The sequence below is a fragment of the Solanum stenotomum genome, chromosome 11 (assembly GCF_019186545.1).
Source record: "Solanum stenotomum isolate F172 chromosome 11, ASM1918654v1, whole genome shotgun sequence".
Taxonomy (NCBI): Eukaryota; Viridiplantae; Streptophyta; class Magnoliopsida; order Solanales; family Solanaceae; genus Solanum; species Solanum stenotomum.
In genome coordinates, this window is record NC_064292.1 from 46,208,711 (window position 1) to 46,228,235 (window position 19,525).

Genomic DNA, 19,525 nt, shown 5'->3' on the forward strand with positions numbered 1-19,525 from the left:
ATTTATCTAATGATTTAAAATATGTAGGTATGTATGCATCTATCCCTCCCTAAAAGATAGAAGAGGGTGATAAAATATTGCAATATCTCGACTAATGTTTCAAGTATTTGGTTTCATAGATATATATTTGAAAAAATTAACAATTTAAATATATATATATCGATTATGCAATGATTTTTTAAATTAAAACTTACTATAAAAAATTAAAATCATTTTCTATCAGTCAAATATTGCCATATGACACATAATATATTTCTCTTTATAGACTACAAATTAAATCATTATATCATACAATATAGTGGAAGTTATAAAGGGGAAAACCTCCCATATATGGAACATATATCCTAGTTCCTACTCTATTCTAAATTATATTTGATTCGTCTAACATTAGGTTTTGAGCAATGTATATATATTTTAGTTATCAAGAGGAACTCAAATAGAATCCCTTGAACCTTTTTTTATTATTATTGATATGGGGATCCACTTGCTATTCAGTATCCTTCATACCTTCACAAGATAAATTTTGATATATTGTAATAGCCTGCAAATCACACTAAAAAGTTAAATTGCACTAGACAAGACCATTACCACAAACTAATCCTAGAAAGTAATAAGCAGAAGGTTTCACACCTATAACGGTTGTCCACGTGTCACTAATCCCTTACCTTTCACTCTAGCTAAAAGAAAATTTTCAATTATTTCAATGGATTAAAAGGCTTATTTATTTCAACACTAAAAAAAGTGTAAATTAAAGCATACTTAATATCATGTCACCTTTGGATATATATTAGTCATTTGGTCGGTGCAAAAATGGATATGGTTGAAGAGGTGCCACCAAACCCTAAGCTAACACATAGGTATATAATAGTTTTCTTTCATCAAAATCACTTTTTTCCTTGCCAAGTTAATTAAGGTGTTATTATTAGATAATAGATATAGAACTTTAATAGACGTTTGAAACTTTTCTACCATAAAGGTATCATATAACAACTAAAGGGCCAATATTTTAGAATTATTATTTTTATTTTCGCAACTATACATGTGCTTTTTTGGAATTAAAAAGTCTTGACGATGACTAAACTACTTTTTATTAATTCACCGCCTCTAACGCTTTTTGCCTCTTTGAGCGTTTCATGAAGAATGAGGGCCTTATAACGCTTTTTGCCTCACCTCCAAGCCTTTTATGTTTGGGTGTTCATCATCCTAGTTCGGTTAGAATCAACTTCTATCTAATAAAAAATAAATCAAATCAATTAAGATAATTTTTAAAATATAAGAACTAAATCAAATTAACTAAAGAAGAACTTTCGCATATAGTCACATAAAAATAGCCTAATTACGCTCCATAGATATAATTTGCTAATTACGATTCGTAGCTACATGTTATAGGGAGAAGAATATCGAGCGAGACTAGGAGAGGGAGGAGAGAGGCAAGCGAGAGAGAGGGCAAATAGTGGGAGAGAGACGGATTGTATATGTATATCGGTTAGATAATTGTATATTATACATATGTATTTGTATATTCTGGCGAGCTAGATTAATTGGGAGAGGGAGGAGAGAGGCGAGCGGGATTGGGAGAGGAGGAGAGAGGCGAGCGGAGATTGGGCAATAATTTGTATAATTCGCATCTCGTTTGTATAATTCGTAGGTACATTTGTATAATTCGCGTGTTTTTGTATAATTGAGTAATAAAAAGTTTGAAATTATACAAATATGATAAAATTTGAAATAACGAATTGATGATACAAACATAAACATATGAACTTTNAGAATCAACTTCTATCTAATAAAAAATAAATCAAATCAATTAAGATAATTTTTAAAATATAAGAACTAAATCAAATTAACTAAAGAAGAACTTTCGCATATAGTCACATAAAAATAGCCTAATTACGCTCCATAGATATAATTTGCTAATTACGATTCGTAGCTACATGTTATAGGGAGAAGAATATCGAGCGAGACTAGGAGAGGGAGGAGAGAGGCAAGCGAGAGAGAGGGCAAATAGTGGGAGAGAGACGGATTGTATATGTATATCGGTTAGATAATTGTATATTATACGTATGTATTTATATATTCTGGCGAGCTAGATTAATTGGGAGAGGGAGGAGAGAGGCGAGCGGGATTGGGAGAGGGAGGAGAGAGGCGAGCGAGATTGGGCAATAATTTGTATAATTCACATCTCGTTTGTATAATTCGCAGGTACATTTGTATAATTCGCTTGTTTTTGTATAATTGAGTAATAAAAAGTCTGTAATTATACAAATATGATAAAATTCAAAATAACGAATTGATGATACAAACATAAGCATATAAACTTTAAATAATTATACAAAATCTATTATACAAATTACATTAATAAATCATATTAAACAAAATCTGAAAACTACACGTTTATACAAACTTTAAAAAGTTATACACAAAACGATTGAATGTATATGATGACAAAACTGAAAAACCAAAGGAAATCATCGTCATATACAAATACAAACCATCGTATACAAATGCAAATCAGACGAAAAATTATTAGTGTGCGAATTATACATACATGATTAATTACACAAACTCGAAGTCAGCGCACGTAATTAATGGTTAATGTTAGTCACAAGTGATAATTATAGCAAATTATAACTATGATGAGTAATTAAATAATATAAATTTACTTAACCACGTAATTTTCCCTTAACTAAATTGGTTTTTCATTGATTTTCTTTTTGTCGGTTATTTTGGATTTTTTCATTTATGTTTTTAAAGTAAAATTGTTAGTTTTGTCTAATATCATTTACACTTTTGCCTTTCTTCTGTGTTGATCTTTTATTTTTGTTTTTTTTATAATAAATAATATTTTTGCGAAGTATAAATTTATATTCTTAAATCATAATATTCATTAGTTTAGACTTTAATTTTTACAAAACTTATGCTCATCATGCATAAATTTAATTTTCAAAAGATAAAAATCAAAGATCAATTCATTTATGAAAGGTAAAATTAAAGATATATAATTCATTTGAAGGATAAATCGTGTAATATTTTTTCCCGCACACGTATAATACTATAATAGGGGCAAAACGTATCTCATTGCAGTATAAACTCTAATATCTAATTTAATTTTGTGTTTTACACCAACTTTATTTTCCCCAACATTTCTCAAAATTAAATATTGATCCAATGACATAGGGATAAATATGTTCATTACTTTCAACGTAAGAGAGAAAATTGATCGTTTGTTATACTTTCAAAGAAAATGTTAAAAACATTGATGTAATTCATGACAACACCTAATTACAGAATTTAGAGGTGGCCGACCTGCTTGGATAATAGGATAGGGATTGGAGGAACGCTTAAAAATATGTCAAAATTAAATTTTTATATTTTTGTTCAAATGGAAAATTATAAGTAATAAAATTAGTGCATAAAAACATGACATGTTCACTCCATTTAAGTTTGGAATGATTATTATTTATTGATCCTGCTTATTCATTAGTTCAGCTCATTTAAGTACAACCGTTCTATCATAAAAAAAAAGAAAAAAAAAGCTGATATATATGTAGTTCAAATTGACTCATGAGATCTTGACATATCAAATACACAGACATATTTTTTATTTTTTTTAAAAAAGAAAAATAAATATCACCGAACTATAAAACGTGTTAGTTGAATCCTACGTAATATGTGATATAAACAAAATATTTAATACCTTTTACTATAAAACTTGAAAGGTAAAAAAGAGAGAAATAAAAGGTAATTTGTGATTAGTTTTGTGAAGGTAAGGAGAAAAACAAATTAGAAGTGGCACTGTTATTAAGAATACTTTTTTAGTTATTCTCATGAAAAGATTAAGAATATGTAAGTAATCCTTAAATCACTCAATTAGGAAACTTTCTTAAAATATGATCACATTTTCATTACTTCCGTTCTAATTGTCATGGATTTTTTTAAAGTCAAATTATAAGAATTTTGACTAACATTTTACTATGTATTTTTTCATTATATTGATATGCAAGAAATTGCAATTTATAATACTTTCATATAGTTTTTTGAATATCTATTTTATTTGTTTAAAATATCAAATTAATGTAATTTAATTTAACTTTAGAAAAGTGCAATATGTGAACGGAGGGAATATAATTTTATAAATATAAATATAAATAAAACTACTCCTATTTAAAACAAAATATGGACCACACGGTGTTTTATTTTAATTAAAGAAAAGATTAGGGAAACATGTCGTCATAACACGAGTTTGACCAAAATGCCCATATCAAACAAATACCTATAACTTTACGTGCCTTTTTCTCGTCAAGTCAAGCATATGGCGTCAATTCAACGTAGAATCTTGAAATTGAAATATGTCACATAAGTTGAAACAAAATAAATTAAACGTATTAGAATATTATTTAATTTTGTGATCTTAAATATAATTTATAGAAACTTAAAGTTAAAAAATTATTAAAAAGAAAACATTCGTAACGTATTCAAAAGAAAAATAAGATAAACGGATTGAAATAGATAAAATATTTTCCCAAAACATTTATAATCACTTTTTTTCTCTCATTCGATTGACTTACGAGTAAATATTAAAATGGCTTCTTCACCAACTTACAAGAATTTATAAAGCACTATCAACTTCATTTAGCTTAATATATAACCAATTTATTCATAATTTGATTTTTAAAATTTATCTAATGAGTAGTATATATTAAATTGATGTCATTGATAACTGCCGACAAGCTGATGGATGTTGAAATTTATTTCTGTTTAGTACTTCAAGAAACAAACTAATTAAAATGAATAAAAGAATACTTATAAATTGGTTCTTTAATTATGTGTTTTTTTTAAAAAAAAAATTAATGGGGTCAAACCAACAAGAATGATAGCATATGACTAAGAAACCCATTTTTCCACATCATTCATTTATCCATTCCTATTATTTTAAGTATATGAAACAAACTTAATTTGAAACAAACGTCAATAAGAACATTTTTTTTCTTGTCAAAGTAGCTTCAACTAATGAAGAAGATTTTATTTTAAGCCAATTAATAAGTATAAAAAAGAGCACCTAAATGAAAGTTTATTGAAAAATAATTTAATAAATGTAATTTGAGAAAAAGAAGAGCACAGTGGGTAGTTGAAGGCTGCCCATAGTAATCTACTTTTGGGTTGTATTAATAATAAATAATAAATAATAATAATAATAATAATATTAAAAAAAATAGTCGTGCATTAAAAACGCCTTTCATAATTTACAGTGAATTGTATTTAAGAGTTTGCCCGTGCGAGGAATAGGAGAGACGTCTTTTAACAAGTTTTTCTCCCTTTTAATGTATTTGTGTGATTTTAAATTTTAATATAATTTTTTATAAAAAATAGTAATTTTAAATTAAAAATAAATAAAAAGTATCAAAATGTATTTTAATTTTATGTACTTAAACATATAATAATAATAATAATAATAATAATAATAATAATATACCAAGAAAATGCACTGGGAATTTAAGAAAGATAGAATATATGCAGATTTTAATTTTATCTTTTACCTCCTTAAGATGGAGATGTTGTTTCCAGAGGATCTTTAGCACAACTGCACCAATGCAAATCAAAATAGGTATGAAAAGAAAAGGCGATAAAGAAAAAAACATAACAAATAATTAACAAAAATAGTAACATCAAAATTATGTTCTTAAATATGTCATGTAGAAAGTTAAAATCAAAGAGTCATAAGTTTTTTAAAATAAAAATAAAAATAAGAAAAACAAATTGAAATAGAAGAATATAGGTAATCGTAGGGGTGTCAAAAATGAGCTCAAATATAGATAACCCGTCTTGAATTTTAAATGTTGGACTCAAGATAATTTGAATTGAGTTCAATCTCAACTAATTCAAGTCTTAACCCATTTTATGAAAATCCTCAATTGAGACTAATTTAATCTTCAATTTGAACCCGTTATAAAACTCTTTATTTGCGTTAGTGTAATGTATATTCTCATATTGAAAGTATGAATTACTATCTATTTTACATATTCTAGGATTTATCTATCCATTTTGTAACTTATTTTTGTTATTTTCTTGAATTGAAATTCAAATTATGGTTATAAAAGTTAAATAACAATATGTTCAAATTATTGAGATTAATCTGTAAATTGGAGGGGTCATGACCCAACCCGATTTTTAGCCCAAAATAAATTTGGGCGGGTCATAACCCAACCTGATTACTATTTCAACCTCTTTTAATAGGGAAAATTACCCGGTTAAGCAAAGATATACTAGTTAATTAGCTAACATAACCACAATTTGCATTAATTACAATTCGAAACTTACTTCTAGCTATAACTACATTCCTCTCTCTTGCCTCTCGCCTCTCTCCTCTTTTTCAATCATCTCTCCCTCACCTCTCTCCTCTCCCTGCCAGTCTCTATCTCAATTTTCTTTTGTCCGTCTCTCTCTCACTTTATACAAACGCAAATTATACCAATACAAATGTATAATTTGTGTTGTATTTGTATTAAGCGAAAGAGAGACTGGATATACAAATACGAATATATATATATCTCTCTGCCCTATATATACACTATAATTATACAAATACAAATATCTCCCTGCCTAGTTCTCTTCTTTCTCTCTCTCTCTCTATATATATATATAGCGAGAGAGAGATTGGATATACAGATACAAATGTTTGAACTCTATTCAATTGTATACGAATACAAATTGTATGCACATATACAAATATAATCATTGATACATATACATAGTATTTACATATATATAATTATCTAACTTATATACAAATACAATTCACCTCTCTCTACTCTCTGTCCTCTCTCGCTTGCCTCTCTTCTCCCTCTAACATGTAGCTACGAATCGTAATTAACAAATTATAGTTCTGAAACATAATTAAATTATTTTGAGTGATAATATACGAAATTTCCTCATTTTAATATCTCTAATTTCAAATCAGCAAACTCATTTAACACCCCAGAGTTAAATGTTTTAAGAATTAAATGTTTTAAGAAGGTCAAAGGATGACGACGCCGTTTAGAGTTTCAATGCATTACGTGTCATCATGTTTTTGCAGCAACACATTTTAGCATTCGGACGCATCGCCGCATTCAACTGCAGTCAAACTCAGTCAGCTAACCGGTTGAGTTTGCACAATTTAATATTATTCACGCTTATTTTTATTTATTAAATTATATTAAAAACTACTTTAATATATTAAAACTTTTTAATACTTATTTCTAAGTTTTATTTACTTATTTTGTCAAATTATTTTTAAAATTTAAAATTATATATTAATTACTATGACTATTAAAATAAAAAATATATTTTATTTATTATTTCTGCAAATAAAGTGAACAAAAAAGGTACACTTAAATTTTATTCGATAGCCAACAATTAAATACTATTTTTATGAACGCAAAGTCGAACTTGGGAAAAGGAAAATTAAATTAAACACAGCTTATTCTTGAACTCGAGCCTCACATTAGGATAGTAATATACTTAATCACCTTTGATTGGTTATTTCTAGGGGTGTCATATTGGGGTTATTTTTTTTTAAAAATGAAATTATTTCAATTTTTCGATTATTTTATAATGTATAATCAAAATTAAATTTTTAAAAATTATGCCAGTTTCACTTTAATAACGATACAAGTCGATTAATTTTTGATTACTTTGTTAGTGCTAAACTTTCAATAGAACTAAAATGTAGTCCGTTAGGTTTGCTGTTTTGGTGTTTAGCCGTAAACTAATTATTTGGTATATTAATGTCATTATATTCTTAGGGTAATTGGGTATGATTTATGGAAGTATGAGTCTACTGATATCTTTTAAAAAGTTAAAACTAAAACTAATCAACTGAAGACCCAAAGTTTAGTGGCCTAAAACTTTTTTTTTATATACATGAAAAACAATTTATAAAATATATTTTTTATTTAACTTTTTTGGTAATATATAAAACAGGGAAAATGCATAAGTATCCCCAACCTATGCCTGAAATTTCAGAGACACACTTATACTATACTAAGGTCCTATTACACTCGAACTTATTTTATAAATAAATTTCTACCCCTTTTCGGCCTACGTGACACTATTAGCCAGATAGCTTGAAAAAATTGTCAACACTTGTTGGGCCCAGAAGATAGTGCCACGTAGACCAAAAAGAGGTAAAAAATTATTTATAAAATAAATTCGGAGGGGAGGGGGGTAATAGGACCTTAGTATAATATAAGTGTGTCTCTGAGATTTCGGGTATAAGTTGGGGGTACTTATGCATATTTCCTATAAAATATATTGCATATATGTAACTTGTAATACTATTCAATTCGGTTAAAAAAATCACCCTAATTATTCGGGATGTTAAATAAAAGCACACAATTATATTTAAAAAATTCCATAAATTGGTTCAGCAAGATTCGGTTCGATCGATTCGATTGGCTTTTTATAGTTTTTTTGAACGGGTTATTTCACATAAAATACAATTACATTCTTGTTAATTTTAATGTCACGGGAATATAAACATTATGTAAACTGAGTAAGAATTCAAAAAGAATTTATGAGCGTTATTAATTATGTCAATCAAATAAATTGATTAGTCGATTCTTATGGATAACTAAAAAGGATTGATAGCAACCATAACCTTAGGACTTCGCATAATTAAACTACGATTGTTGTCTTTACTTGAGAATTTTTATAAAATTATGAATTTTATTCGTAATTAGTAATTGCATATTTAACTATATAATTTAAGTCATAGTCATTGGGCAAAATTTTGCTACAAAACATAATATTTTGTTATAAGTTTTTCTGTCTTTAGTATTTAAACACGAAATTTATTTTTTATATTATAAAGAAATGAACAATTAGTGACGATTTTTGTGTTGTAGCTAGTAATTTCATAGCAAAATATAATAGTTATTTTAGTGATCATTAACTACCGTATGTTCTTGAGATATTATCATTGACACGACAAACTACTAACATCTATTAACTTCATCATAACAATCATCACTATAATTACTACCTACCGCCAGTGGCGGAGGGAGGATTTTCATCAAGGGGGTTCAAAAAAAATTAATCACGTAAATAATATCCATAGATAAACGGGTCGAATCGGATATAAACGGGTAGGATTAAACGGTTGAATCAAGAAGAAAAGGATTTTTTAATATTTGACTTTATAATTAGGGATTAAACTAATAAATCCTAAATTCCCAATCAGCATTTTAATTTTTTGGAACTAAACATCGTTTTCTGATTGCATTATTATTTAAAAAAATAAATTAAAACGCTTAATATAAGCTGATAAAAGAAATGCCTCTGCCCGGATTCGAACACGCGACCTCGTGCGCAGTAGAGCGAATTCTTGAACCCCCAACGCTACTGAGCTACACNGTATTTAAACACGAAATTTATTTTTTATATTATAAAGAAATGAACAATTAGTGACGATTTTTGTGTTGTAGCTAGTAATTTCATAGCAAAATATAATATTTATTTTAGTGATCATCAACTACCGTATGTTCTTGAGATATTACCATTGACACGACCAACTACTAACATCAATTAACTTCATCATAACAATCATCACTATAATTACTACCTACCGCCATCGTCGTGCTAGTCACTATATCATCAATCTTCTCCACCATTAGAACTATTATTACTTGTCACTAACACCAACTATTACCACCACAAACCATCACCCGTAAATTATATTTTTTTTAAAAATCAAATATTCTCTTCATCTTAACTATGTGATATACTTTTCTTTTTAACGCATCTAAAAAAGAATGACATCTTTATATAATTAGAAATAATTTTTAAAATTTTCCCTTTTTATTAACCTCACATCATAAATTTCAAAAAAAAAAATTTCTTAAACTTTATATAAATGATTTCTAATATTTACTTATTTTTTATTAGAATCATATACTTATTTTTGTTTATAAATAAAAAAATTATACAATTTCAAATATTGAAAAATAAACAACCATTCAATTTTCATATTCTGAAAGAACATCTTGAGCAAGCAAATATATATCCAAATTTAAATATCTTAATCTCAACGAAAACAAATGATCACCTTAGCCAAAATTCCTTAAATTTTAACAGAAATTGATCCACTAAATCCCCTCAAATTGCTCCTCATGTCTTGGAAGTATAATTTCTGACGGTGTGAAGTTGTTAAGTTTTTTTAATACATTTAACCTAAGTTTGAAGGTATATAAAAGAAAATTCAAAACAATTTTTAGTCAATGAAAGAACTATGGTGAGGCAGCCACCTGGTTAATATTAAGATTTTATTTTACTAGCAATTGTGCATGCACACCAACTTATATTAGTTGAAAGTGATTGCAATTATATGCGTGTGTGCTTTTCAATGGTACGTCAAACATATTTTCAAATTATACATTATTCCGATTTTGAGAAAAACTATAACTAGTCAAAAATTAGACATTTATTTCAAAAAAAAATTATGGTGAATTTACATCAAATATTAATTAACTTGATTTTCATACTCTAAATCAAGCCATATACATTGAAATAGAGTGAGAGTGATTTATGATAAACAAACAAGTCTTACACGTGAACGAGACACATTTTGTATGATGGATAAGAGAAGATAGTTTTGAGATAATTATATAGTATTCGTTAATTGCTTATTTGGTTAATTATAAAATCTGGAATAATTTATTCCAATATTAATAATTAATACTAAGATAAATTATCCCTGTCTTTAGATGAAATAGATAACGTATTCAAGAATTAGAAAAATAGGTCAAAACAGAGGTCCAAAACCAACAGCCAAGGTCGATTCTTTAAGAAAGATTGATGTCAAATCGATGGACTGTATATCATCGTTTTTTCTTTTACTGCTTTCGTGAAATCGACACACGCGGTTGGTCAAAATTGAGGGGCAACTGACCTTGTTCGTTGGTCGATTTTTCAGAAATATGCATAAAAATATAGCTACTTGAAATTAAACCCAAATATTTTCTATGACTTTGGATAACATCATATGACCACATGCTTTTTGATGAAATGTTTTCATTTTTTAAAATTTATTTATTCTCTTGACAACTGCACTTTTGCACTTCAAAAACCGACCTTATTCATCGATTTCTATAAGAAAATAATAAAAACTTAAAGAATTGCATCGATTTTCTTCTAAAAATTATAATTTAAAAAACACAAAATTGACGAACAAGGTTGATTTTTTCTCGATTTTTTGGTCCGATTCTGCCCGTTGGTTTTTATTTTATTTTTATTTTTATTTTTAGTAGTGCTAGTGAAATAACCTAGGTAGGTCCAAATTGAACTATAGTGTTTCCCTACTATAAATATAACCAAGAAAGACATGTCCCTAGTACCCCTACATTTCCACTAGACTTGTATTTTCACCGTCAGAGAAATTTGCATAAATAGACACTTGTTGAAAATTAAAACTAAAGGTGATTTGTTCTAGAGTTTTCTACAACTTTTATTCACAAAATGAATTGAAATTGAAATTACAACAAACATATTTTTGCATGAATTGAGAATTACACTTGTCTACTTATATTACCTTATAACTTCACAATTAATAATCCCTTCCTAATTTGTCGTTTTATATTGACACATATATTTCATTTTCATCTGACCATGTCTATGTGTTTTCAATGTAAAAAGGAAACAACGTTTGAGACAACAATACTAACGTGGAATACATGCTAGGCATTAGACCAACATGAGTAGTTAATACTCATTGTAACTTCAAGAAATTGGAATTATGACTATAGTTTATACATGCATATCTCAAATAAATATTGATTTGACAAAACAATTGTAATGTCTATTTATGAATTTTACACAAAAATGGGTGAGGGAGAGATACAAGACGAATTAATTATTTGTATGTCCCATGGGAAGAGCTATGTAGAATCAAGAGAATTAAATTGAATATCTTTTACGGAAAAATAAAATAAAAATGAATTGTCTTGATTTTACATATATATAATTTTTTGAATTTAGTGTAGCGGCAAAGAGATAACAAAGATGTGTAGGTTTCAAATTCAAATTTCAAGTATGACATTATTTTTTGAATGCCTTAATACATTAGCGACCCATTTATATTGGCTTCAACAAACATATATGCCCTTTAATTATGAGTGTGCATACGTAGACACTTAAACTTGTACGTATAAAGTTGAACAAGTAGACTTACATAACATATGTGACATATATAATACACCTAAGACATTACGTAGGATGTGAAATGCTACGTATGAAGTCACGTAGAGTGCATATGTGTTTACTTGTTCAACTTTATACAAGTCAAAGTGTCTAGTTGTGCACGCTCAAAGTTAGAAGACATAGATATAAGCAGTGGCAGAACCAGGATTTTCAATCTGTAGAAATAGACACATGAAGTAACCGAAGGGGGTTCGACATCTATTATATATACATAAAAAATTATTTTAACCATGTATAAATTATACAATTTTCTGCCGAAGGGGGTTCCCTTAGTATAAGGTCGCTCCGCCCCTGGATATCAGCTGAGGCAAATTAAAGGGCACATTTGGCATAATACATAAATATTCCCTTTAACTCAGTTCCAACTGACATATATGCCCTCCAACGTTAGTTGTGCACAAATAGACACTTAAACTATAAAATTAAACAAGTAGACACACGCGTCCTATGTGGCGTAATACACATAGGACACAAAATTATCATATAAGACGTGAACAAATGTATCTATTTGTTCAATTTTATACAAATTTAAGTGTCAATTTGCGCATACCTAAAATTAGAAGACAGGCATTAGTAAAACCAAGTTAAAAGACGTATTTATATATTATAATTTTGTATTATGTCTTAACTTCTCTATATAAATTTCTGAATTTGTCACACAAGTGTCCTATCATGTACTCTAAATATCCAAAATTTCTGCCCAACTATAATGGGACCTATCTGTATGAACGAATGGAACATACCTACAACAATCAAAATAAGTCATATTAAACATGTATTGATATAAAGTAAATCAAAACAAGATATCTCACCTACACATAAACAAATGTAGGGCTCACCTGCATGAACCATGGGAGTACAATATGCAATCAAGTCAAGTAATGAGCTTGTCACATGGAATTTAAATGTCCAAATTGCTTACACAACATATATTGATAACATTATTAATGAAAAAAGATTAAAAACAATCAAAATAAGTCATATTAAACATATATTGATATATAACATATCAAATAAGACATTTCACCTACACAAAAAGAAATGTAGGATGTGCTAACCACTTAAGTTGGGTCGTGACAAAATCGTATCGACGCTCTAAGATCATAGGTCTAACAAGTCATGAGCAATGCTCAATAATCTTGAAGATCGGTAGGGTTCATTTATATTTTTCTTTGAAACGCTACAAGATATTTAGAAGATAAAAAAAAATCTCTCTTTTTCTCTTAATTGAACGATTAAAATACACCTTGAATTGTAAATCTTCAATTTCATTCTCTCACATATGTGAGGACACCTGCGTCTGCGACTAGTAAGTGTGATCTAGTCCTTTTTTGAGTGCTTCAATGCGTCTGCGACTAGTAAGTGTGATCTAGTCCTTTTTTGAGTGCTTCAATTTCATTCTCTCACAAATGTGAGGACACATGCGTCTGCGACTAGTAAGTGTGATCTAGTCCTTTTTTGAGTGTGTACGAGTAGACAATTATAGCTACTTGCCCAGACCCATGTTACTATAAAAGCTACTTAGGCAACTATGGGTGATCTTGAGTCTAAAAAGTAAAATCCAATGAGTGAGTTGATATACCATCATTGGAATTTTAGAAATCAATATTCATGTCATTGTATAGTTAAAATGAGTCAATTATCATACATATATATATTTGCATTACTCTCACTTAAAGACCACACCCCTAGTTCCACTTTTAGTTGATTACAAAATCAAAAATAATTTCCTTTCTTTCAATTTGAATCATAAAATTTCAGTTTAACATATGGTAGAAATAGAAACAACAAATGTTTACCCCATTATTAAAAATACAAGACTTTGAGTTGGGTTATACACTTGACAAATAACTTGTTCATTGTATTCTTTTTGAGATTCAATCCCAACCTAATTGAATTCTATATTTGATGATGGTTGTGTGTGGGGGTGGGGGCTGGAGGGGGGCGGGTTATATATTTTAATTAAGTTTAATATTTTTTAACATATTTTAATTTGTTAATTATCTAACGTTACTCACTTTTTTTCAGACTATATGTACTTGGAAGTCGAAGTACAATATGATCATTGTGATCACTATCTAGAGGAATGTCAGCGCAAGACTGTCTAGCTGGCTAAAGAAAGTTCGAGATATAAAGACACTTAAAACTTTGCTTTTTTTTGCCAAATGTCTTTGAGGAGTTGTGTCGGTATTAGGACATTGATGAATTAAAGGCTTTGTCTGAGCAAGCCAAAAAACCTAGAAACAATTTTAAGGGTGGCTCGCTGCACATCAGAGGTGCAAAGAGAGTTGAAATAATTACGAGGAAGATGGTAAGTTTTCAAAATTTTAACTTCTTATTCATACTTTTAAATAGAGTTGATAAAAAAATTATTTAATTAATATTTACTAAAATTGTATTTTTATTTATAAGAAAAAACATTGGGGAGAACTCCCCTTCATAATGAGATTTTGAAGAGGACTCATGTGAAGAAGAAGCTTAATGAGTCAGATACGGATGAATGAATAGAGAAAAAGGATGACCAAACTTATGTAAGTTATTTAATTTAAAATTTCAAGACAAATAATGCGTATATAAATGATTATATTTTTATGCTAATATTTATTTTTAATATGCAAAGAGAGTATGAGCAACACTTGTTTGAGATGGGCGATCCGGTCCAGCTCACGCCCGAAGAATCCACTCAAAAGTGGAAGGAAAAAGTGGTAGGAGGACACATAAGGGAAGAATTATATGGGATAGGTTCTCTGAACGATGTACGACTACTTCAATCAAGTCTAGAAGGTATTGGATCGCCACACCAAGTTGAGGTATTTGACGGTGTTTAGATAGATGCTATATGACGCAAATCGTACAACTCACACGTGCATTGATAGCGTTCAAGGCAAAAAGAGTTGTTGAACAAGAAAGCATGAACAAAATCACCGAGAAAAACAAATTAAAGAACAAGTGTTCAACCTCGCTCGTCGGCCTAGTGTGTCCCGTTCTTCAAGAGGGTCCTCTTCTATCGAGTACACCGAGAGTAATGAAGAAGATGAATACATAGACTCCACCCCTTAGCATCCCTATAGTAAACATTTTAGATTTTCTGTAACTAATTTTGAAAGACTTTATATATCTCTAAATTATGATTTTAGTGTTTATGAATGTTTAATGTAGCTTATTGTTATATTATATGTAATAAGGTTATTGTTTGTTTTGTTATGAATGGACTGAACTGAATTGAATGGAGTTACAATTTAATTGCAAGTGGACAACAAAAATTGACAAAAATTATAGAAAACAACGGATAGGATCTGCATTGCTTTTTCGTCGATTTGTATAAAAAAAATGATGCAATCCGTCTTTTTCAATCTTTTTTTAGTAGTGTATGTTCACACGATCCTTATGCTCCTTATTTCATCATGTTATAATTGTATTCACAAAACCCCTTAAAAAATATTTGGACACTTGATACCAATATATATTTCTTTCTACCTATTAGAAAACTATATGTATTTCGTAGTAACATATAACCCCTTAAAACAATTTTAATACACTTGATACCTTAAACGTATCAAATAGTCTAATAGGTACTTAAAAAATGTCCATACTTTTTCACAAGGCGTTAGCTTCTACACCAAACATATCTATCAACAAAATTTGAAATAAGGTGTAATTGCCTCTAATGTCGTACTCCTACACCAAACTATTTATACTATTACTTTATTCTTACTTTAAAATATATTAAATCCCTATATAACGAATATTCAAACCTCTATGTCGTTTATAAAAATATCTCAAACTTTATGCAAATTGAAATATTCTCATCTATCAAGACATGAATACCAAATTCTTTAATGTGCACTAGATAGAATCGTATATAAATGTGTCTAATCAATTTTTGGGATGTCACTAGATTGTTTTTAGGACATATACTGCATTGTCTGACAATGTTTCGAGAAAGAAAAATCAAAGGTCTCATCTGAATAATTTGCATGAGTAGAAATTATTTTATTTATTTATAACTATAGTGGTACATGCATGGTGTCACCAATATTATTCATTAATAATTATTGTACCCAAAATGAGCAATTCAATGTACTAAACTCCCGCTATGTATAAAGTCTAGAGAAGGGTCCGACTATAAAGACCTATTGTAGACTGTTTTATCTTGCATTTCGATCGGAGGCTGTTTCCAAGGCTTGAACACGTGATCTTCTGATCACATGTCAACAACTTTTACCTGTTACTCCAAGGCTCTCCTTATTCAATAATTATTGTAGAAGCAGTTCGGTGCACAATGTTTTTGCTATGCGTAGGGTTCAGAAAATGACCTGACCACAAGAATCTATTGTACGTAGCCTTACCTTGTATTTCTACTAAAAACTATTTTCAAGATTTGAACTCGCAACCTCCTGATCACATGGCAACAATTTTTACCAGTTACTTCAAGGCTCCCCTTATTCGATAATTATGGTAACCTAAAAGAATTAATTCATGCTCCAAAGTTTTGTATTTTCAAGTATCAATTCCCTCTTTAGTAATATTAGTTTTGTAGAGAAAAACATCAAAAAAAATATCCTTTTGTAAAAATATCTGTACCATATATTATTTGATAGAACACTTTTTGTATTTGACCAATTAATAATACATAAACAACCAAAGCATCACGTCTTTCAAAATAGACACTGATCGAAAGCTACACAGAGGCAAGTGGTCATTCCCTTGCCATAATGACTTAAAACCCTCTTGCTACCTCAAAGTCAATGGCCACAACTCACCCATGCCAAATATATAATAGTAAAAAACAAAAAATTAACAACGAATAAAATTTTATAAGTTAAACAATGAAGTGCTCATACTAATCTTTTTTAGCTATTGATTATACGAAAATTGAATTCGCTAGAAACGCTTTAGCGACAGATTAGGTAACAATTCCGTAGGTAATTTCATACTTCCTGGTAATAATTATACTAATTTCATTTCAATTTATGTGATTGTTTTTTTATTAAACATGAACATTTAGAGGGGAATAGATTCTTTTGAAATTTATGATATAGAAAAAGTTATAGACATGTGTTTGATTATAAAGTATTTATTAAAGATATGATCAAGATATTTAAAATAAAATTATTTTTAAATAAATAAGTATGACTTTCTTTTTGGACGGATCAAAAAGGAAAACATAGCGCACAATTAAATTGGGAGAGAAAGAGTATATGTACTACTAAGAAAATAAGAATTAATAATAGACAGATTTAGCAGCTAAACAGTAAAATTCATCATCAATTTTATTTAGTGATTCATTAGTAACATGTTAAAAGAAAGAATTATTAGTTACAACTTACAAGTAATTTAGCGGTAAAATTAGTTAATTTTAGTGTTTTTAATGATAAATATAATTAGTCATACCAAAAAATTATAATTAATGGATTAATAAGAAGCTTTTAAGTGCTCAAGCTAATAGATAATATCAAAAGGAATTTTGCAGCATATATTTGATGGTCCTGAGATTTTTAATATATACCTAAAAGAATAATTTCATCACATTTATGTACAAAAAAATATGGGCTTACTCAGAAAGTCAAGAAAAAAGGAAAAGAAAAATTCTCCATTATCCCATCAAAAGTTATTTCCAACTAAGGTATTCGTATTTTAGGGCTGAAGTAATCTAATTCTTTTAAAGTGGAGGCTAATCATATATTTTTTCTATTTGCAAAAATGAGTTTCTTTTTATTCCTTGGATATTTATTATTAATAATATTTAGAAAAAATAGAATAATTTAAGTGAAGGAATTTTAATTTAATTAAATAAAGTGAAAATCCTGTTCATGAGTTCCTAACTATTATATTCGTTATTGAAGTCACTTTCATTCTAGATGATTGCATCATATATACCATTTTTGTGTGTTTGGTAGAGTTTATTCACTAAGCAAATTCATGGAAAAGAGAAAATAGAGGATCAATAATGAAACTACTAACAATATGGGCAAACGAATATTTATTTTCTTGGTATAATCACGTGGAAGTACCCACATAAGATCAATGTTGAACGCGAGATTTCTGACTAAGGATGAAGAGATAATACATAATGGTATTATTAGATTTTTAAAAAAAATCAAGAAATTTTCTAGAATCGACTTAATGAGAAACTTGAAGCTATCAATTAGGAATATGGTGAGATGGATATAATTTCTCCATCCTTAATTAAACGTCTCGGTTTCAAGTCCTAAAAATAAAGAAATTCTTAATAAGAATTACCTCCTTAGATTACGACATATATAACGTAAATCTAAATTAATCAAATCAGTAATTTTGAATATCGAATGTTTGAATTAAATTAAAAACTTAGAAGCTTGAAAAGCAACCAAAAGTACAATTAATAGAACCTATAATGAAAGAGAACTTGATTTCATAACTCTTTTCATGATCCCTAACTTCAAGAAAGTTAAAACAGAAATGTCCATAGAAACTAAATGAGAGAGTCACACTTGTCCTGCTCTAGAATTATCTTAACCTTTCATGCTAAGTCTAAACTCTAAAGTAGATAGTATTAATCATGACAAATTCAATAACTTTTATTTAGATTTTATATTTAATTTAATAATTTTAATAAATATATAAAAATATTTAATTATGAAATCAGTACTGAGTAACTAGGACTACTAAGTAATAAATTTAATTGAAATTTTATAATTCAATTATAGTTTCGTCTCTGACTTTAATACTCAAAATCAGTATAGTTTTTTTAAAAACAGTATAGATAAAGATGGGTCAATTATGAACTCATTTTTTTTATTTTTCATTTGGTGTTTGAAATTTATAGTGGAGTCCTGACTAAATTAGGATCGCACATTCGAGGGTGGTGCTTCAATATGATTGTCTTCATATCCAAAGCTCGAACCTAAGACCTATAGTTAAGGATAAAATAGTCTCATCACTGCACTAGGTCGGTAATTATGAACTCATGATACGTTTACCAACTAGGTAGAGAATGTTGTTAGGTTACAAGATATATACGTTTTGGTATATGTTGAAGCAAATTTTCATTACCACTTGAAAAGAACAAAAAAAGAAAAGAAAAAGGTAAACATAAGAAAGAGAATTGGAAAAAGCAAGTTGTGGAGAATGAAAAACTTTATGAAAGTGGTTGGGCATCAATATATATATATATATATAATATGTGGAATGGAATTCAACTTAATCATTGACACAATATGTAGACACTATTAATTAGTACTACCATGCAATGAATTTTTCCAATATACTCACTTAGTGATGGTTGGCCTGCCTAGCTGCATGCTCACCT